Source organism: Callorhinus ursinus, unplaced genomic scaffold (genome assembly GCF_003265705.2).
Source record: "Callorhinus ursinus isolate GAN/ISIS: 27379988/994484 unplaced genomic scaffold, GSC_fseal_2.0 scaffold39, whole genome shotgun sequence".
Lineage (NCBI taxonomy): Eukaryota > Metazoa > Chordata > Mammalia > Carnivora > Otariidae > Callorhinus > Callorhinus ursinus.
Genome location: NW_027397101.1, coordinates 5,173,089 through 5,195,509, shown reverse-complemented (window position 1 = coordinate 5,195,509; position 22,421 = coordinate 5,173,089). Strand labels below are relative to the sequence as shown.

Sequence of the window (22,421 nt, the reverse complement as noted above, 5' to 3'; positions counted from 1 at the left end):
ACATGAGAAAACAGACCCAGAGAGCTAGCTTGTTCATTCCACATGATGGGAGCTGCCTCTGTGCCACAGCTAATTCATGTCAGACCCAAGTCTGAAAGACATTTCACTCAGAACTGTTTCACAAAATCCCAGTCACAGCAGAACCAGCAGAGGCCCCTTGCCTAAAACTGGTGGCTCCCTCAAAGCTAGGAGCTCGTGGCAACTGAGGGCAGAAATCCTCTGTAGCCATGGCCACAAAATGCTTCTCAGATGAACATCATACCGCGTAACAGCAGCTGCTTACTGGGATGCTCCCTCCGGTAAGATCTGGCCTTCTCTCCTGCTGACAGAGGGCTACCCTGAAGGAAAGCTTCAACCACACTGCCTTTTTTTTTTTCTTTTGCTGTCTTTTGTTTTGTCACTCAGCAGTTTCACATGGGAGGAAAATAACAACAAAAGCAGAAAAACACTCCATACTATTTTCTAAGTATAAAAAGTGTCATATCTTCACTGTGTAACTCTAATGGTGTACCTGATTGTTTTTGAATTTTCCTCTCTTGTTCTTTCATTCATTTTTTTTTTTTTTTAAGGCTCTGCAAATTGACCTTTGGGTTGAACACATCTCTGGAAAGAAAGCCTGGCATAAAGAAAAACTGGGTTATGCTGGAGCGTCAATGCAGGTAACCTTAACTACAGTGTTTGCAAAAGCAAACCGTGTAATGTATGAAATAAAATATTAATAGCCATTACCTCAGTTCTTCTGAGAACAGACCTGACTCACAGTTCTCGTGTGGTGTGATCTCCACACATGCGCCTCACCGTGAACACTGCTCACGTTACCAGGTGATAGAAGCCTCAAAGCAGGCAAGACCAAGCCGAGTATGTGTTTTTATTTCATAATGTCATGGGCAACGTTGCTTATTTTGGCGACTAAGTTCAGCTTTCCTGAATTTACCACCTAGTCATTTAAGACTAATCACCTAAACACATACCAGGAGGGTTGGCAAAATTATTTTTAACTTAAAAAGGAAAATACTGGAATAAGATTAACATCTCTAGGTTATTTATCAGCGGTTAGAGATGCAATCACTCAGCTGAACTCTCTGACATTTGAAAGCACCAAAAGGGGCAAAATATTTGTGTTAACAGATGTACTTCCAAGGCCTCATAGTTGTGAGTTGCAAATGAACATAATTAGATTTTTAAATTCCACGTTGCACAGTGCTAAGTATGACAAAGACCTTTAGCTTCTCGTGGGCTTATGGTTAAGTCTGGTTTCTCCTTTTCTCCCTCTGTCCACTGTCTTCTTGATAAGCTTTAGGTTCTTAGTGGCCTAAAAAGCATCTAGTTGACAGTTTTGCACATGAGGATTACCTAGCGGAGTTAAATAAAGAATACAAGTCAAGTGCCTACCCTACTACCTGGCACACAGTAAAAACGCCACAAATGCGAGTCTCTCCTTTTAAGGAGCACTGCTAAGTGCTTTCAAGTCCGTGTTTAGAATTGATTCTTCAAGTCCCCCATGAGATAGTGTAAAGTGAACAGTCCGCTTTTATTGGCGGGGGGCCCAGAGGGAGAGGCTAATTTACTCCTCCAGACGGGATGCTGGCACAGTCTGTGGCTGGACCGAAACTAGCACTCTCGGCCACAGCTTAGCGGCAGGGCTCCTGAGCTAAACTGCTTCTTTAGGTGGCCTGCCACACCGAGGTGTGTTTTTTAAATCTGTGCAATAAAATTTGGTGTGGTTGGAGAGGTGGCGGCGGACGGGAACCCACCCACAGGCAAATGACGTCAAAAAGCTAGGGGGAAACATTGGGCTTCTCTGTTCTCCAGAAGCTTCTGCTATGTTAAGCAACCTGAGAAGGAAGCTGACTTTCCATTAAAAACCAGCCGCTTTGGCAGTCGTCAGAGACAGCCTGGGGTCTTATACTTCCCCTCTCAGGAAAAGTGGGGAAAATAATTTCCATAAGTTGGAAAGGAAGAGACCTGGAGTTCAAAGAGTTTCAGAGCTGGAAAGGCACTTAATGGTCATTTGGTGTAACCACCACTTCCAAACAGCAAGGAAGGAAACTGAGGCTCAGAGCAGGCTGTGGACTGCATCTTGGCCCCTGGCTGTCCAGGGTAGCTCACTCCCTAGACCTTTACAGATCCTGCACCTTTGTCAGTGGCTCGAAGGAGAAAATACCTTGCATTCCAGTTTGCAGAGGGGTTGTTTCAATGCAGGTTCATGGTTGGCCGAAAGGAGAAATGTCCTGTCCACTGATACTCTGAGGCCCAAGATCTTGCTTGGGAAGAAGCTCTAGAGAGGCTGAGATATGTGTGTATGTATGTGTGTGCATGTGGTGTGTGTGTGTGTGTAAGGGGCACACAACAGGCCCTTCCCCCATACATCTTTGCCCATAACAACCTGATGTGTGAGGTCGAGAGCACTTTGCAGCAGACCCTGCACCCTGGGACTCTGGGAAACCACACTGCACGGGGACTGGGGCCAACCACTAGATCTCTCAGATCGTCAGCTTTCTCTTTTGCAGAGAGGACCCTGAGGTGACAGCTAAGAGATAATTGAGAAGCAGCATGCAGAAGTCACTAAGCAGGGTTGTCCACACGTGGCTGCAGGTGCAGCTCTTCCCCGTGTCTTTGGGAAACCAATAAGCCTGATTTGAAAATACCATTATGTCACTCACAAATGTGTTGGTATTTTCTTCAGTAAATTAACTCTCCCATCGGTGACCTCCCAAAAGAGAAATTCTTCAATTAATAAATAGTAATACCCTTATAACTTTAAAAGGCCCTTCACATTCATCTGTTCTTTCCCTTTTTAATTGAACCTCAACAGCTTTGTGAGGGTTGTGGATTTTTTCCTGTTCGGGTAAGAAAATGAAGGCTCAGAAAGAGGAAAAGACCAACCTGGAACAGCAAGCTCGTGTGTAGCCAGCTTGCGTTCCAGCTCCTCTTCAAACTGGACTCTGGACACGTGCAGAGCGGGGCCAGCTTCCGTTCCATGGTTCACAAAGTGAATTCATTCAGGGAACATAAGTTCTTGGTCCAAGACTGCATTGGACAAACAGGACACAGAGGGCGAACACCGGTGCTGAACCATCCATTCATTCAGCAGACGTTTACTGAGAGCCTGCTAAGTGCCAGGCTTCTGTGCTTGGTGCTTAGGATACATTCATGAACAAAAGGGGCAGCGACTGGGGTGGTCAAAGAGATCACAGTCTAGCAGGAGGTGACATGCAGGAAGTGCAGCTCTACTTCTGTACTGAGTCATTCACTTCTTTCCCTCTCTTGGTTCCTGTGTTTTTGTGGTACGAATTCAGATCTGCACCACCCCCCCACACACCTGCTTTATGTTCTGCTCACTCAAGAGCCTCTGCAGCCCTCCCCTCCCAGGCCCTGATCTCCACTCCCTGCTGAAATGAGAGGGGTGATGGATGGTTCTGCACAGTGTCTGACTGCTTTAGTCTGAGTGTTGGCACTTGTTAGTGATGGGCGTTATTATCTGATCATTGATAGATTTCATTGTGTGTAGTTTTCTATCATGGAGTTTACTGGAAGTGTGTGTGTGTGTGTGTGTGTGTGTGTGTGTGTGTGTGTGTGTGTGTGTGTTTCCCAGAATATATTTTATGATAGGTTTTAAGATGGTTGGGGCAAAAGTGTGAGGTGAGCAACTTTCCAATAAGTGCTCAATGACATGTAGAGGGAAGGTACATTTGAATGACGAGGCTATCCCTGTAAATATAATGATAGGAAAGAAATGACAGAAGAACATATATTTTTACTGTTTTGATTAAACTAGACCTTTAAATTAAATTTTTATCTTTTTTTCTTTTCTATATGTAACTCTTAGTTTCTTGACCCACAAAGGCTGGCTCCTTCATCTTACCTCTCTGCTATCTGAGGGCCTGGGACCATTATTTAATGCAATCCTTACACAATAATTGCTTTTATAACATTTTACAACCACTTTTCCTAAACAAAATGTAAGTGGAGCATAAAGAAACCAATATTTTAAATTTACTGAAAGATCACTGACTGCTCTTGAGATGAATGAAATGCCTTCTTTAATCAGGAAAAAAAAGGACGAAAGGGGGAAAAAATCACATAAAAGCATAAGTAGCAACTCAAAAATTATTTTCTTGATTTATTTTATGTTGCAGCTACACAAGCCATCCCTTTTTGTGTATCCATCAATAAGATATCTGTTGTGCTTTTGTACAAAGAACAAAGATGCTTTTATCAATTCTCAAAAGTCTGTAGGACAAACCATTCATGCTGTCAAACCCCCTGAAACCCTTTCAGCAAATAATGAAATCCATCAGTGACAAATGTCAACATACTAATTTGTTAAATGCAAAACAAAAGCAACATTCAGACAAGGCGCTTCATTTCATGTTATATCAGCACTCCAATTTGTACCAAGTTTATGGCAACCCACGGATCATGCAATATTAAACAGGACTGTATTATAATGACTAAAACTGGAACAATAAACTCTCCTTAGCGAGAATGCTAATGGTGCAGCTGAAATACGTGCTATGATTCTAGTACATTCAACTCTTTCCAAACTACCAGAATTTCTGTGAAGACACCTATTTCTAATAAAGAGTGGTGGCCTAAATGACCCAAATACATGGATTTCAGGTAGATAAAAAAAGAAAATTGGAAAATAAAATTGAAGTCCTTGGGAAGACTAAGAACTCAGTTTAAAAAGACCACTTAGAATGAAATGAAACTCTTTAAGGTATGAAATGCATAATGAAAGGATCTTCCTGATTTTCACTGTTGATCATGATAAAAAGGATATTTTAACTGAGGCTGTCATATTCCACATTATGGCAGACTTTAAAAAGAAAAGCCTAAAGGAAACAGGAGGATGGGTGATGCTGAGGGGCAGGGCTCTATCTGCAGTGTGAGAGGGAGAGCCATGGACGTTTCCTGTGATTTTTTTAAAAAAATATTTTATTTATTTATTTGACAGAGAGACAGAGAGGTAGAGAGAGAAAGAGAGGGCACAAGCAGGGGGAGCAGCAGAGGGAGAAGCAGGCTTCCAGCTGAGCAGGGAGCCCAATGCGGGGCTTGATCCCAGGACCCTGGGATCATGACCTGAGCTGAAGGCAGACACCTAACCGACTGAGCCACCCAGGTGTCCCTCCTGTGATTTTCTTAAACACAGCTTCTGATGACGCCCATTGGCCCTAGAGGATTTGCAGTACAACAGTCAGATAGCTAACAGGTCCGCTAGGCTTCAAGGCCAGACATAACTTGAGTACAAACCCTGGCTCAAGTGCATGAAAACTGTGTGACTTCAAGCCAAGTTCTTTACCTCTCTGGGCTGCAGTTTCTTATCTCTAAAATGGACATGACACCCACTCTGTCAGGGAAGATGTTAAGGATTTCCAATGTCATGTACAATTTTGATACATGAATGTCTTGGCCAGACTTCCCTCAAATCATTCGATTTCACCCTCTTTACTTTCAGAGAGATTAATTTAGTCAGGCTTGTGGGCACTCAACTGAAGATGTAGCAAAGAGCACCATTTCAGACAAGAAGAAGACCAAATTGTGTAGTTGTGGTGCACAAATAGCATCAAATGGCAATCAAATGGTAATCGCAAGTGTTTTAGTGATATTTTTTAAAGTGTATCTAGTTTGGATTTCCATGTATCTTCAATCAATTCAATTACCATAAAGAGAGGGTGAGGATGACACCTGCTGTGTCTGACCACAGATCCATTTGCTACCATTTTCCCCCAGCACAGGGGCCTGCTGCCCTGTTATAATCTTTAAAACAGAAGCAAACAAGCAGAACTACTTCAAGGAACAGAAATGCAAAAAGTTATCACAGAAAGATAAAAATAAGCTTCCAGTTTTCTTCTTTAAATGGTGTGTGCATGCACACACACACATTAAGAAATAGTAGGAGACTGAGGGCCAGAAAATGCACCTATATTGTGATGAAAGAGGTAGATAAACACATCTTTGTAGAAGATAAGTCACACAAATCACACCACTGATATCTTGGGTAAATTCCCAATCGGACAATTGCCACCTACCTGTCTAAAATGCTATTCCTCGTCATTTCTTTTGGATACAATACCTGCCTATGCTTCCAGTCCTAAAAGGGGGCATGAAGGTGGGTAAAACATTGAGCAGCTGCTGAGTTTCATCCACACAGTAACCTGTGTTTTAGCATTTGACCTGCTCACCCTACTCTGGATTCATTTGCTGAGTTGAAGCACAGCACACCAAGTAAGATCCAGCCAGCTTCATTATTTTCCCTTCTCACTTCTGAACATCATTCACACTAAACCCTATTCACTCTTTTCCATATATATGTGTGTAAGAAACACTAAATGACATATTCACTGGAAACATGACTTTCTTCCCTACTTAAACAGTTAACAGCACACATAAGTCAACTGTAAGTTCTTGATACTCAAAATATGGTCTGGGACCAGGACCATCGAAATCTCCTGGGAGCTTACTAGAAATGAAGACTCTTGGACTCATCTAGCACTGCCAAATCAGAATCTGAATTTGAAACAAGATCCCCAGGTGATTGATATGCACGTTAAAGTTTCAGAAGCACTTTCTTAAGTGAAAAGTATGTGTGTTTTAAGTGAAAGTGACTGAAGAAGTCAGAATTTTTTTTTTTATCCTCTTGTGGACAGCAAAATGTGTGTGGGACACTGAGAAGCAGGGGGTAGTCCTAAGAACTCAGGGTTCATCCCACATTCAAAAGATAAAACCCACAGTTAACAACTATCAGATGAACACTGGCCATATGTGGAATATCGGGCCCAGTGGAGGGGGTTCAAGGATAAGCACAGAGCCATTCTTCCATTTAAAACACTCACTATTCCCTCAACATAATAAAGGACATATATGACAAGCCCATAGCTAAATCATACCTACAGTGAAAAGCTGAAGGCTTTACCTCTGAGGTCAGGAAAAAGACAAAGATGCCCACTCTCACAACTTTTAGTCAACATAATATTAGAAGTCCTAGCCAAAGCAATCAGGTAAGAAAAGGACATAAAAAGCATCAAAATTGGACAGGAAGAATCCCATCCACACACACATACACTTCCCCTCTGGTAACCATCAGTTTATTCTCTATAGTTAAGAGTCTGTTTCTTGGTTTATCTCTCTCTCTCTTTCTTTTTTTCCTTTGCTTGTTTGTTTTGGTTCTTAAATTTCATGTATGAGTGAGATCATATGGTATTTCTCTTTCTCTGCCTGAGTTATTTCGCTTAGCATTATACTGTCTAGTTCTATCCATGTTGTTGAAAATGGCAATTATCCATTCACTTACTAATGCACACTTGGGCTGCTTTCATAGTTTAACTATTGTAAGTAATGCTGCAATAAACATAGGGTGCATGGATCCTTTTGAATTAGTGTATTTGTATTTTTGGGGTAAATACCCAGTAGTGTGATTACTGGATCATAGGGCAGTTCTGTTTTTAATTTTTTGAGGAAGCTCCACACTGTTTTCCACAATAGCTGCACCAATTTGCAGTCCCATCAACGTGCATGATGGTTCTTTTTTCTCCACATCCTCGCCAACACTTGCTGTTTCTTCTGCTTTTGATTTTAGCTATTCTGACAGGTAGTATCTCACTGTAGTTTGATTTGCACTTCCTTGATGATGAGCATCTTTTCATGCATCTGTTGCCTATCTGGATGTCTTCTTTGGAGAAATGTCTGTTCATGTCTTCTGCCCATTTTTAAATTGGATTATTTGGTTTTGGGTGTTGAGTTGTAGAAGTTCTTTATATATTTTGGATACTAACCCTTACCTGGGTATGTCATTCACAAATATCTTCTCCCATTCCAGTGGTTGCCTTTAGTTTTATTGATTATTTTCTTTGCTGTGCAGAAATGTTTTATTTTGATGTAGTCCCAATAGTTTATTTTTGTTTTTATTTCCCTTGCCTCAGGAGAAATGTCTAGAAAAATGTTGCTATGGCCAATATCAGAGAAATTACTGCTTGTGCTCTCTTCAAGGATTTTTATGATTTCAGGTCTCACATTTAGGTCCTTAAGCCATTTTGAGTTTATTTTGTGTATGGTGAAAGAAAGTGGTCCAGTTACATTCTTTTGCATGTAGTTGTCCAGGTTTCATAACACCATTTGTTAAAGAGACTGTCTTTTCCCATTGTATATTCATTCTTCCTTTGAAGATTAATTGGCCATATGATCATGGGTGTATTTCAGGGTTTTCTGTTCTATTCCACTGATCTATGTATCTATTTTATGACAGTATCATACTTTTTAATTACTACTGCTTTGTAATATAACTTGAAGTCTGGAATTGTTATACCTCCAGTTTTGTTTTTCTTTTTCAAGATTCCTTTGGGCCTATGAATAAATTTAATCATGGAGGTGAAATATCCATATACTGAAAACTCTAAGACATTGATGAAAGAAACTGAAGACACAAATGGAAAGATAGTCCATGATCATGGATTGTAAGACCTAATATTGTTAAAATGTCTGAAGTACCAAAGTGATATCAGATACAATGCAATCCCTACTTAAAATTCTAATGGCATTTTTCACAGAAATAGAACAAATAATCCTAAAATTTGAATGAAACCATAAAACACCCCAAATAGCCAATCTTGAGAAAGTAGAGCTTTCTTCTTTCTTCTTTTAAGGCTGGAGGAATCACAAAGCTCTGGTAATCAAAACATGGTATCAATTTAAAAACAGACATTTAGACCAATGGAAGAGAACAGACAGCCCAGAAATAAACACATGCATATATGGTCAGTTAATTTATGATGAAGGAGGCAAGAATATAGAATGGGGAAAGGATAGTTTCTTCTATAAATGGTGCTGAGGAAACTGGACAGCCACATGCAAAAAAATGAAAGTGGACCATTATCTTATACCATACACAATAATTGTCTCAAAATGGGTTAAAGACTTGAATCTAAGACCTGAAACCATAAAGCTCCTAGAATAAAACATAGGTGGTAAGCTCCTCGACATTGGTCTTGGCAATTACTTTTTGAATTTGACACCAAAAGCAAAGGAAATAAAAGCAAAAATAAACAAGTAGGACTACATCAAACTAAAAAGCTACTGCACAGAAAAGGCATGATCAAAAAATGAAAAGGTAACCTAATGAATGAGAAAATATTTGCATATTATATATCTGATAAGTGGTTACTATCCAAAATATATAAAGAACCCTTCCAACTCAAGAGCAAAAAAAAACCCCAAGCCAAACCAAAACAAACAATGGGCAGAGTATTTGAATAGACATTTTTCCAAAGAAGACACACGGATGGCCAACAGGTATATGAAAATGTGCTTAAACATCATTAATCATCAGGAAAGTGCAAGTCAAAAATCACAATAAGATATCACATCACACCTGTTTAGAATGGCTAGTATAAAAAAAAAAAAACAAGAAATAACAAGTATTGGCAAGAATGTAGAGAAAAGAGAACCCTTGTCTACTTCTGAAAGAAATGTTAATTGGTTTGGCTACTATGGAAGTTCTTCAAAAAATTAAAAATAGATACCATATTAAAAATGATTAAAAAAAAGAAAGAGATATCATATGATCCAGTAATACCACTTGTGGGTATTTATCCAAAGGAAATGAAACACTAACTTGAAATGATATATGAACCTCCACGTTCACTGCCGCGTTATTTACGATAGTCAAGACATGGAAATAACCTAAGATAACCTAACATTCATTGAAAGATGAATGGATAAAGAAAATGTGGCATATATACACAATGGAATATTATTCAGCCATTAAAAAAAGTTAATCCTGCCATTAGAGTGACAACGTGGATGGACCTTGACAGCATTATGCTAAGTGAAATAAATCAGACAGAGAAAGACAAATTCTTTATGATCTCACTTATATGTGGAATCAAAAAGAAAAAACTGAACTCAAGATACAGAGAACAGATTGGTGGTTGCCAGAAGCAGGGCCTGGGGGGTGGGTGAAATGGGTGAAGATGGTCAAAAGAAAAGTTCTGGGGATGTAATGTACAGCATGAGACTATAGTTAATAATACTGTATTATATATTTGAAAGCTGCTGTAAGAGTAGATCTTAAAAGTTCTCACCACAAGAAAAAAAATTCTAAAGTATGTATGGTGATGGTCATTAACTAGACTTACCGTGGTGATCATTTCACAATATATACAAATATGGAATCATTAGATTGCACACTCAAAACTAATAAAATGTTATATGTCAATTATATCTCAGTTAAAAATTTAATATAAAAATAAAAATAAACATTACACTTTACTATACTAGGTTAGTTTATTAAAATTGCTACAATGAAAGAATGTATTGGGAGGTATGGGGGCACAGAGAAGAAAGCAATCAATTATTTTTTGAGTAAACCCAAATACTCTATTCTTTGTCATTCCCCATTAAAAGGCAGAAGTTGCCATAAATGTAAGTCAACTCCACACGAGTCAGGGAAGATTATGAACATTTGATTTCCTGGTTATTGACAGTGGGTACCACATTCTACTTAATTGTTTTGGTAAATCTCCCATCTAACCACTTCCTGCCGTGAGGTTTCATACTATTTACTCAACTTTGCATGGATTAAAAATAGGAACCCAAATGGTAACCACCGCTTGACATTAGGGAATATGGAAAGGTCAGTTTTGCCAAGATCTGAGAGAAAGTGAGCTAATCCAAGCATGTAGTTATTGTAGGAAAGACTTAAGCAAGGTCTAAGAAATGGGGCACCTGGGAAGCATCCCACTTAACTTGTGAGTCAGATGTATCCTCACTGCAAAGCTTCGTGATTTTGTTTAAAGTCAGCTCTCAGAATCTCAGATATAACCAGAACTGAAAGCTAAGTAGAAAACACGCTGAAGCCAAATATAGATGACATTTGGATTATCAACACTCCCCATTCTCCTCTCTCAGGGAGAAACCTGAAAGTTGACGAAGATACAGATATGCAGAGAAAAATGTTTCAAAGAGAATTATTATATTGAATACTATTCCAGAAGGGATAGCTTGTGTCCCATGATATCTTCTATCCAAGTACCATAAAACATTTTCCTAGTGCAGTCTGGGGCAGGAGCAGTGAGAAATGCGGAAGAAGATGATGATAATGCAAGAGATTCTCTAGACAGAGAGGGAAACACAGGGAAGATCTGAGGCTCAGAAATGGTGAGAAAAAGCAGCTCTGCACTCACCTCCGTAAGGGGTGAAGAACCACCAGCCTGCAATAAGATATCAGCAGGACCTAGGGATAATATGGTTTTGGTCATTAAAGGTGCATTTTGAAGAATAATGTTTACGTTAGCTAGCTACTGTGGTCATCACAATTGCTTTGGTGACACTGGAAGTTTACAGAGTAGAATGTTCATAAATCACAGAATTTGATAACAAGAAGGGACTGTTGCCACCACCTTTTACCCAGTAGTTTCATTTAACAAAGGAGAAAAGAGGCTCAGAGAGGGTAAGGGAAAGTCCCACAGTGAACAAGTTAGTGGTGGCATTCATGCCCTGACTCCTTGTCTAGTGCTCTTCGTATTATAATAGCAATCCTGGGTACCCTGGACCCCTCTGAGTCCTGTAAGTCCACGGGAATGAACGATGTTCAGTATTTGCTTTCTTTTTTTAAGATTTTATTTATTAAGACAGAGAGAGAGAGAGAGAGAGAGAGAGAGAGAGAGAGAGAGAGCACGTGCACATGAACAGGGGGGAGGGGCAGAAGCCAGGGAGCCCTGTGTGGGGCTTGATCCCAGGACCCTGGGATCATGACCTGAGCCCAAGGCAGCTGCTCAACTGACTGAGCCACCCAGGCGCCTCCTACATTTAGTATTTCAGAAAGTTAAAATGAACCTACATATTTGCTGGGGCAACACAGATTCAAGCACCAAGTCGCTGCTTTTGGTTAAATTTATTGTAATTCTGTGTTAATTCTAGTTGGATAGTAATTTGGGACTCAAGCAATGTAAGTTCTAAAATCTTGTGATGCTTATCGAAAAAGGTTGTCTGTACTTTGTTCCTGTTTTTTGTTTTTATAACTTTAATAATTAAAAACATGTGCACAGTAAAAAGATCTTAGGGTAAAAACTAGCAAATGACGAGGAAAATGCTCATCAGTCCTCCACTTTGAGTCTTTCTTCTCCAAGATGAAGCATTACAAATCTTTCCAGAAAATATTTTAAAGTATAGAGTATAAAGGCCTGATGTCCACTGCATCTTGTTTCTTAAGATGATACTGTATCTCAGAACTTCTCCCACATGTAGTTCTTCTACCTTATTTCTTTTGAAGGCCAGAGAGAAATCCATTGACTGGTGCAGCAGACTGCACCCACCTGGCCCTAGATGGTTTCTAGAGTTTTGTTTTCACCGGCAATACTAAACTGAACATTCTTGCCCATTTATCCACCCATACTTTGGTGACATTCCTAGCAGTGGAAGTGCTGAGTCAAAGAGAATATGCTTTTGAAAGTTTGGTAAATATTGCCAAATTGCCTTAAAAGCAATTAACAGCAATTTCTCCTCCCCCCAAAAAAAGAAAAGAAAAAGTGAGAATGCCAGGTTCATTTGCCCAGTTTTCTTTTGGGTTATATTATATTTTCATTCTGAGGAGAGAGACTTTTTAAAAAATACTTGTTAGAACACTTTATAAAATAAGGAATCAAGCCCCTTATTTGTCATGTGTTACAAATATTCCCCTCCCCCATTTATTGCTTCTGGTCTTGTTTATGGCATTTCGTTCAATAAAGAAGTTTAAAATTTTAATGTACACATATTTATCACCATTTCTCTTTATGGTTTCTGGGTTTTATCATCTATGAAAGAATCCCCACATCTTAAGAGTATAAATATTGATATTTGTTTACTGCTGTGGTTTGTTTGTTTACATTTAATGTTTGATCTGGACTTTTGTGAAAGAAATATGGTATGCAGCTAAATTTTCAAATTGCTTGTAAGTTCTGTGTGTGTGTGTGTGTGTGTTTTAAGATTTTATTTAGGGGCGCCTGGGTGGCTCAGTCAGTTAAGCATCTGCCTTTGGCTCAGGTTATGATCCCAGGGTCCTGGGATGGAGTCCCACATTGGGCTCCCTGCTGAGCAGGAAGCCTGCTTCTCCCTCTCCCTCTCCCCCCACTCCTGCTTGCTCTAGCTCTCTCTAGTGCTACTTATTTATTTTAGAGAGACAGAGAGCGAACCGGGGAGGGACAAAGGGAGAAGGAGAGAGAATCTCAAGCAGACGCCCCACTGAGTGTAGAGCCTGACACGGGGCTCAATCCCACGACCCTGAGATCATGACCCGAGCTGAAACCAGAGTCAGACACTTAACCGACTGAGCCACCGGGCGCCCCCCAAATTGCTTGTAAGTTATTTCAATAACAATTACTTATCAATCCATCTTTTCCTCGCTGATTTGACGCACTACCTTTCTCATATAAAAAATTTCTCACTGTATTTGAATCTAGTTCCTAGTGCTATTCTATCCCATTTCAAGGGCTTCATTCCTTCCCAGTAACAGACTGCTCTAATTAATGTATCTTTGTAACATGTTTTCGTGTGTGATAGAACTAGAACCCATTACCCATTATTAATCTCTAAAAAATATTTTTCCATTCATTCTCACGTCTATTTTTTTCAGATGATTTTTAGTCTTTTTTCTTTTACTTTTTAAAAATATATATTTATATGGGAAATTTATGGAGGCTGAGTTCTATACCTTACATAGTTTACATTCAATTTGTATTTTCTTACTTATGCTTTTTACTTTAGAATTGTTTAATTTATGGAAAAATTGTGAAGACAGTATAACCCACATCCAGGTTCCCATATTGTTAACATCTTACATCAGTATGATACATCTGTCAAAATGTCTATGAAGAGGTAAATGTATTTGTCCAAATTGTATACCAGTATGATGAACCAATCTTAACACATCATTATTAAAGTCCACAGTTTATTCAGTCTGACCAAATGTCCCTTTTTTGTCCCAGGATCCTATTCAAGACCATATTACATTAAGACGTCGTGTCTCCTAGTCCTCCTTTGTCGTGACAGTTTTTCAGACTTTCCTTGGTTTTGATGAACTTGACAATTTTGAGGAGTACTGGTCAGGTTATGTTATAGAATGTCCTTCAATTTGGATTTGTGTAATAATATTTTCCTCATAGTTAGAAAGGTGTTACAGGTTTGGGGGAGGAAGACCACAGCTGTAAAGTGCTATGCTCATCACATCGAAGGAAATGCTATCAACATGACTTACACTGTTGACATTGACCTTGATCATGGGGTTAAAGTGGTAGGAGTATTTGTCAGGTTTCTCAACTGTAAAGTTACTTCTGCCCCTTTCCATACCGTATCCTTTGGAAGGAAGTCACTATGCACAACCCAAACCTAAAAGGTGGGGCGTTATGATCCAGCTACTTAAGCGGGGAGTTTCTACATACAGTATTTGGAATTCTGCACAGGAGATTTGTATCTTCTCCCTCATTTATTTCTTTATTCAATCACTTATTTAATGCAGACTCATATAGACATTTATTTTGTACTTTGGGTTACAATCTAATACTGCATTATTTGTTTATTGCTCAAATTGTTCCAGGTTTGGCCAGTGAGAATTCTTTTAATTGGCTCCTGTATCCCACTGACATAACCATATCATTGTCGAGGGTTTTGTTGTTTTCAGAACTTCCTTACTTTCTGGCATTAGAGGATTTTATAGGTTTATCTTGTATATTCCCTGCCCCAGTCCTAGAATCAGCCACGTCCTCCAAGAATCTGGTTCCTTTTACTGGAAAATACTATTGCTAATACCAAACTCTGGGTGCTGGGTATGATCTTTGCGGCTGGGGTTTCTTGGCTTCTAGGTCCTGTGAGCTGACAGAACAATGAAATAGAAGTGTGTATACTAACCCATGTATATACACATATTTATACATATTGTTATATGCATCCATCTGTATTTATATTACTTAATACCATTTTTAAGTCTCTCTTCCCGCACCAGTTCAACCCATATCCTACTGATACTTTAACTGGTATCAAACTGAATTTACAGATTACTTGGGGCTGGTTAGTTTTTCTGCAAAAGCTCAATGTAAAATAAGTGATAATGAGAAATATTTTTGTAAGCCTTTCTATCATTTTTCTTCTGTTTTGATCCTCAAGAAAGTTCAGGTTTTCCTTCAGATGTTTCCAAAATTCAAGAAAAATATTTTTTCTGTGATCTTTTTTTTTTTTTAAAGATTTTATTTATTTACTTGTCAGAGAGAGAGGGTGCACAAGCAGGGGCAGCGGCAGAGGGAGAGGCAGAAGCAGGCTCCCCGCTGAGCAGGGGGCCCAACGCGGGTCTCAATCCCAGGACTCTGGGATCACGACCCGAGCTGAAGGCAGCCGCTTAACCGACTGAGCCACCCAGGTGTCCCTCTTCTTCTTCTTCTTTTTTTAATAAAGATTTTATCTATTTACCTGAGAGAGAGATTGAAAGCATGAGCAGGAGGGAAGGACAGAGGGAGAAGCAGACTCCCTGCTGAGCAGGTAGCTCAATGCGGGACTCGATCCCAGGACCCTGGGATCATGACCTGAGCCGAAGGCAGACACAACCAACTGAGCCACCCAGGCACCCCTTTTTCTAAATTTTCTAAAGCTCTTTTTCCACTATAACTTTTTATGGTTTCTAAAGTAGAAAATTAATGATTTTTAAGAAATTTATTTTGTAACCATCCATACTGTTCAATTTTCCTATTATTTTTATTTTTTATTTTCTGTTCAGTTCATTGTCTTGGGTTTCCTATGTATATTTTGCAAATAATGATAATTTTGCTCCCTCCTTTCAATAAATATAGATCTTATTTCTTTGTCTTGTCTATTTGTATTATTTAGAACAGAGATGAACAAATTTTTTCTATAAAGAGCCAAATATAGGAAATATTATGGGCTTTATCACATACAGCCTCTGTCACAACTACTCAATTCTACGATTATAGTGGGAAGGCAGCCAGAGACACAATGAAAATGAATGGGAGATACTGTTTACCAACAAAACTTTATTTACAAAAACAGGCAGCTGGCTCACAGGCAGTATAGTTTATTGACCACTGTTCTGGAATCGAAATTATGTTACATAATGATGGTGATGGTGGGTACCTTGCCTTGTTTTAATCTTCATTTTAAACAGAATTCTGTTTCACTATTAAGCATAATGCCAGCATTTGATCACACACACACACAGTTTAAATAATGTTAAAAAAATCCACCTTGCCCTATTTTCTCTAGGAGTATTTATTAGGAATATTGTTGAATTTTGTTAACTGCCTTTTTTTGCAACTACTGAGCTTTGATGTCTTTGACCTATAAATATAGTAAGTTATGTTAATACATTTTTTAAAACGTAACCATTCTTTTGGTATAAAACTCACCTAGTTTTAGTTTATCATGCTTGTGATATGTTAAGTATTTCCATTATTTTTGTTAACACTCTGTGTATGATTTTTATATTGATATTCACAAATAATAGTTTGTAATATGTTATTATTTTAAATTGTCAGATTATGGAATTAGTATTTTGTTGGCTTCATATATATAATTTGAAAGACTTCCTTTCTATGGAAATATTTTTATGGCTAGGACTTACCTGTTTATTGAAAATCTGAGCAAATTCATCTATAATACCCACGAGGACCTGGTGTTTTTCCCAGGGGAATCTCAAATAACTTTTCTTCTGTGAGTATTGTTTATTTCAGCTGTCTAGCAATAGTTCTTCTGGTATCAACTTTTGTTGACTCATTTGTTCTTAGAAAATCATTTATTTCACCCAGATTGTCAAAATTATTTGCTGAAAAGTTCACAAAGTACTATTTATGATTTTTAAAAAAATTTTCCTTGCCATCTGTTGTTGTTTGCCACTTTTCATTTCTAATCTTCTGTATTAGTTCTTCCCTTTCTCCTCTTAATTAAGCTATCTCTGTTTTATTGGTGTTGGCAAAAAATCAACTTTTGGATGCATTTATCAATTCTGGTTTTCTTTTTCATGCTTTCTAATTAATTCATGTCTGCTTTGATCTCTACCTCTTCTGTGTTCTTTAGGTTGATTTTATCATTGTTTTCCAACCTCTCAAGAACTGATTTGGGCTATGACTTTTTCATCAAGAACAATTTTAGTGGCACCCCATAGACTGGGCTAGATGGTGTTTTATGTTTTTTCTAGATATTCTCCCAGTTTAGGTTTAATTTCTTCTTTGATGTAAAGGTGAAGAGAGAAGATTTTGGGGGAGAGGGGTATTGGTCCTCTTTTCTTATTTCCTAATTTATTATTTTACTGCATTGGGGTCAGAGATAATCTTATTTCTCTTGAGGAATTGAATAACATTTTTAGTAAGTCCCAATGTGATTAATTTGTATAAATGATCCATTCACTAGAAATATTTTTTAAAGCAGACAATTATACACTTTGCTTTGTTTCTACACAATTAGTTTCTTCAGAGCAAGAAAACTATGTGATTCCTGTTTGTATCTGTAACACCTTGTAGTACTACACTCGGTACACAGTTGTTCAGTAAGTGGCTGCTGAATGAATGAATTGATGAATGAATGCCACCTGTATTCAGTGGGTTTATTTTTCTGGGTTTAACGGGCCCTAGGCAGTTTCTCCTCATACTGACACAAGACTGACTGATAGTAAGTCATTCACTTCATAATGATCCATGATAAAATGAATCAATAAAAAGGTTAAAACAGGATTTGTTATGTAGGTTGTTAAAAATTTAGTTGTATACTCTTTTTTTAAAAATTTTATTTATTTTTATTTTAGAGAGAGAGAGCGTGTGAGCAGGGAAAGCAATGGAGGGGGAGAGAAAGTGGGAAAGAATCTCAAGCAGACTCCATGCCAAGCATGGAGCCCAACTCGGGGCTAAATCCCACGACCTTGAGACCATGACCTGAGCTTAGACTAAGAGCCCGACACTCAACGGACTGAACCACCCAGGCACCCCCCCCTTCTTTTTTCTTAAATATCTTCTCTTTTGCTCATTTTATACTCATCTTTTAAGGCTCAAGTCTTGATACATATAATATCAGGCTAAGTTCACTGAATGTCTCTACTCTTGTGACCTTCATTGACTAGATGCATTTTGGCATGTGATCTAAAGGTCCTTGTACTGTTATCCAGCTGTTTAATATATCTCTTGTCTTCCTGGTAAAACAATAAGCTCCTTGAGAATCTTACATTACTTTCTATCCTAAAGTGTACCAGGAAGAATGTTCAGTGAACACCTGCTGTATCAACACGAGAAAAGTTAAGAAAAGCTAGTACTTTGGTTGACATTCTACCTCATCATGGTCTTGTGATCTTAGCTATATAATTTTACATCTCTGGAGCTCAGTTTTCTAAGAGGGCACACCAAAGAAAGCCCTTTCAAAGATTAAGAAATGCAATAGTTTTTATAATATATTTGATTCTATGAAGGAGAAAGGGAGGCAACCACATTAAGGAAACAGCATGAAATATACATCCAGTTGGTCAAGTGCCAATAGCACTGTCGTTATACACAGACGTCAACAACCATCCTGCTCCATAGTTTGTTTCTCCCCTGCTCTTCAACTGCTGCCATCCTCAGCTCTCACTCCTCCTTGCTCGGTTCACTCAGGGAATGTCAACTGTCACTAACATGTGTCTCTCGGATCTGCTCCCTCTGGGGACACTTCTCCAGAGCAGTTAGACATCCAACTCTCTATCAGACATTGTGCTGACAGACACACGATGTATCTTTTGGGTGTTGTGCTGGTCACTCACATTCATTTCACTTAAGCTCATACCTTGACTCCCCTACCCCTGACCCTATAACCAATTCCTTCCCCTGATGTTCCTACTTGTTTTCATGGCCCTACCATTCTTCTCAGAGTCATCTTCAGTTCCATCTTATCCCTCAATGCCCACATTCAGTCAGTTGTCATGTCATCAAGAATCCACCTATCCACCATCTACAATCCATTCTTTCATTTCTATTCCCATTGTTACTACCCTACTGAGGCTTGCATCACCCACTTCTCAGGACAACTCTAACTGCTTCGTAACTAACCAGTTTCTGTATGACCCAATCAATCCTATAAAACACTGACAGATTAATCTTCCTACAGTACGGTTCAATACTACAAGATTGGTTAGCTGCCTATCATGTTTCTGTGTTGGCTTAATTAACCAATCAACCAACCAAAGACTCAATCAATCACAAGTAATTCCCCATGTCCTTCTAAAACAATCTGATATACAAATTTCACTCTGGAGTGAGACTGTTTGGATTAATTTTCCACCTCTATAATATACTACCAGGGTCCCTGGGCAAAGTAGTGAACCATTCTGTTTTTCCAATTGAAACAAACAAAAAGGACAATAAAAATAATGGTTAACACTTGATGAATATTTTTTATCTGCCAGGCACTGTGCTAAGTGATTCATATGTATTAAACCACTTTAAACCTCAAACATCCCTATAGGGTAGATACTGCTTTGATGCTCACTTTTCAGATGAGGACACAAATCTCAAAAAGGTTAAACAGCTCGCTGAAGGTGCAACTACTAGTAAATGGTAGAGTAGAGGCCTAGAACTCAGGTCTCTCTAAGATATTTGGTGACCTTTTTTTTTTTTAATTGAATTAAATTTTATATACAATAGAATGAATGGATCTTAAACAGTTTGATGGGTTTTGATAATTGAATACACAAAGTAACCACCACCCAAATCAAGATACAGAAATTTTCCCAAACAGTTCCTTCATGCCTTGTTCCAGTCAATCCCACCCAACCCCAAAGACAACCACTGAGTTCCAGTACATAGATTAATTTTCCATGTTCTTGAATTTCACACAAATGGAATCATAAAATATGTATTCTTTAGTACCTGAATTTTGCTCAACATAGTGTTTTTGATATCCGTGTTGTCTTGAGGAGTACTTCATTGTACTAATATACCACAATTTGTTTATTCATTCTCCTATTAGGAGGCATTCAGGTTGCTTCAGTTTGGGGCTATTAAGTATTACAGGTTGCTATAAATATTTTTGTACAAGTCTTTTTGTAAATATATTTTTATTTCTTTAAGATAAGTTCTTCAGAGCAGGATTGCTAGGTCATATGGTAGATGTATTTTTAACTTTATAAGAAAGTACCAAAAAGTTTTTCAAAGTGATGTCCCATTTTACAATTCCGTAGACAATGCATGAGAATTACAGATCCTCCACATACTTGCTAACATAATCCTATCCACCCATTAACCATTCTTGTGGGTATAAATGCTACCTCAGAATGGTTTGTATTGAATTTTCTTTTTTTTTATCCTTTGTCACATAGGGATTTTTTTTTAATTTTTAATTCTTATGTTAATCACCATATATTACATCATTAGTTTTGGATGCAGTGTTCCATGATTCCTTGTTTGTTCATAACACCCAGTGCTCCATGCAGAACGTACCCTCCTCAATACCCATCACCAGGCTAATCCATCCCCCTACCCTCCTCCCCTCTAGAACCCTCAGTTTGTTTTTCAGAGTCCATCATCTCTCATGGTTCGTCTCCCCCTCTGACATACTCCCCTTCATCCTTCCTTTCCTGTTATCTTCTTCTTTTTCTTTTTTCTTAAAATATGTTGCGTTATTTGTTTCAGAAGTACAGATCTGTGATTCAACAGTCTTGCACAATTCACAGCGCTCACCGTAGCACATACCCTCCCCAATGTCTATCACCCAGCCACCCCATCCCTCCCACCCCCAACCACTCCAGTAACACTCAGTTTGTTCCTGAGATTAAGAATTCTTCATATCAGTGAGGTCATATGATACATGTCTTTCTCTGATTGACTTATTTCACTCAGCATAACACCCTCCAGTTCCATCCACGTCGTTGCAAATGGCAAGATCTCATTCCTTTTGATGGCTGCATAATATTCCATTCTGTATATATACCACATCTTCTTCATCCATTCATCTGTCGATGGACATCTTGGCTCTTTCCACAGTTTGGCTATTGTGGACATTACTGCTATGAACATTGGGGTGCACGTACCCCTTCGGGTCCCTACATTTGTATCTTTGGGGTAAATACCCAGTACTGCAATTGCTGGATCGAATGGAAGCTCTAATTTCAACTGTTTGAGGAACCTCCATACTGTTTTCCAGAGGGGTTGCACCAGCTTGCATTCCCACCAACAGTGTAGGAGGGTTCGCCTTTCTCCACATCCCCGCCAACATCTGTCGTTCCCTGACTTGTTAATTTTAGCCATTCTGACGGGTGTGAGGTGGTATCTCATTGAGGTTTTGATTTGGATTTCCCTGATGCCGAGCGATGTTGAGCACTTTTTCATGTGCCTGTTGGCCATTTGGATGTCTTCCTTGGAAAAATGTCTGTTCATGTCTTCTGCCCATTTCTTGATTGGATTATTTGTTCTTTGGGTGTTGAGTTTGATAAGTTCTTTATAGATTTTGGATACTAGCCCTTTATCTGATATGTCATTTGCAAATATTTTCTCCCATTCTGTCGGCTGTCTTTTGGTTTTGTGGACTGTTTCTTTTACTGTGCAAAAGCTTTTTATCTTGATGAAATCCCAATAGTTCATTTTTGCCCTTGCTTCCCGTGCCTTTGGCGATGTTTCTAGGAAGAAGTTGCTGCGGCTGAGGTCGAAGAGGTTGCTACCTGTGTTCCCCTTTAGAATTTTGATGGACTCCTGTCTCACGTTTAGGTCTTTCAACCATTTGGAGTCTATTTTTGTGTGTGGTGTAAGAAAATGGTCCAGTTTCATTCTTCTGCATGTGGCTGTCCAATTTTCCCAACACCATTTGTTGAAGAGACTGTCTTTTTTCCATTGGACATTCTTTCCTGCTTTGTCAAAGATAAGTTGACCATAGAGTTGAGGGTCCATATCTGGGCTCTCGATTCTGTTCCATTGATCTATATGTCTGTTTTTGTGCCAGTACCATACTGTCTTGATGATGACAGCTTTGTAATAGAGCTGGAAGTCCGGAATTGTGATGCCGCCAGCTTTGCTTTTCTTTTTCAATATTCCTCTGGCTATTCGGGGTCTCTTCTGGTTCAATACAAATTTTAGGATTATTTGTTCCATTTCTTTGAAAAAAGTGGATGGTATTTTGATGGGGATTGCATTGAATGTGTAGATTGCTCTAGGTAGCATTGACATCTTCACAATGTTGGTTCTCCCAATCCATGAGCATGGAACGTTTTTCCATTTCTTTGTGTCTTCTTCAATTTCTTTCCTGAATATTTTATAGTTTTCTGAGTACAGATCCTTTGCCTCTTTGGTTAAATTTATTCCTAGATATCTAATGGTTTTGGGTGCAATTGTAAATGGGATCGACTCCTTGATTTGTCTCTCTTCTGTCTTGTTGTTGGTGTAGAGGAATGCCACTGATTTCTGTGCATTGATTTTATATCCTGCTACTTGACT

At 38.7% G+C, this 22,421-nt stretch overlaps 1 protein-coding gene across 9 annotated transcripts in view; it reads right to left on the bottom strand.

Annotated features, from left to right (window-relative positions):
* Positions 1 to 22,421, bottom strand: part of AOPEP (aminopeptidase O (putative)) — a 347,107-nt gene that overhangs the window by 161,652 nt on the left and 163,034 nt on the right. The gene's annotated exons all lie outside the window — the stretch shown is intronic.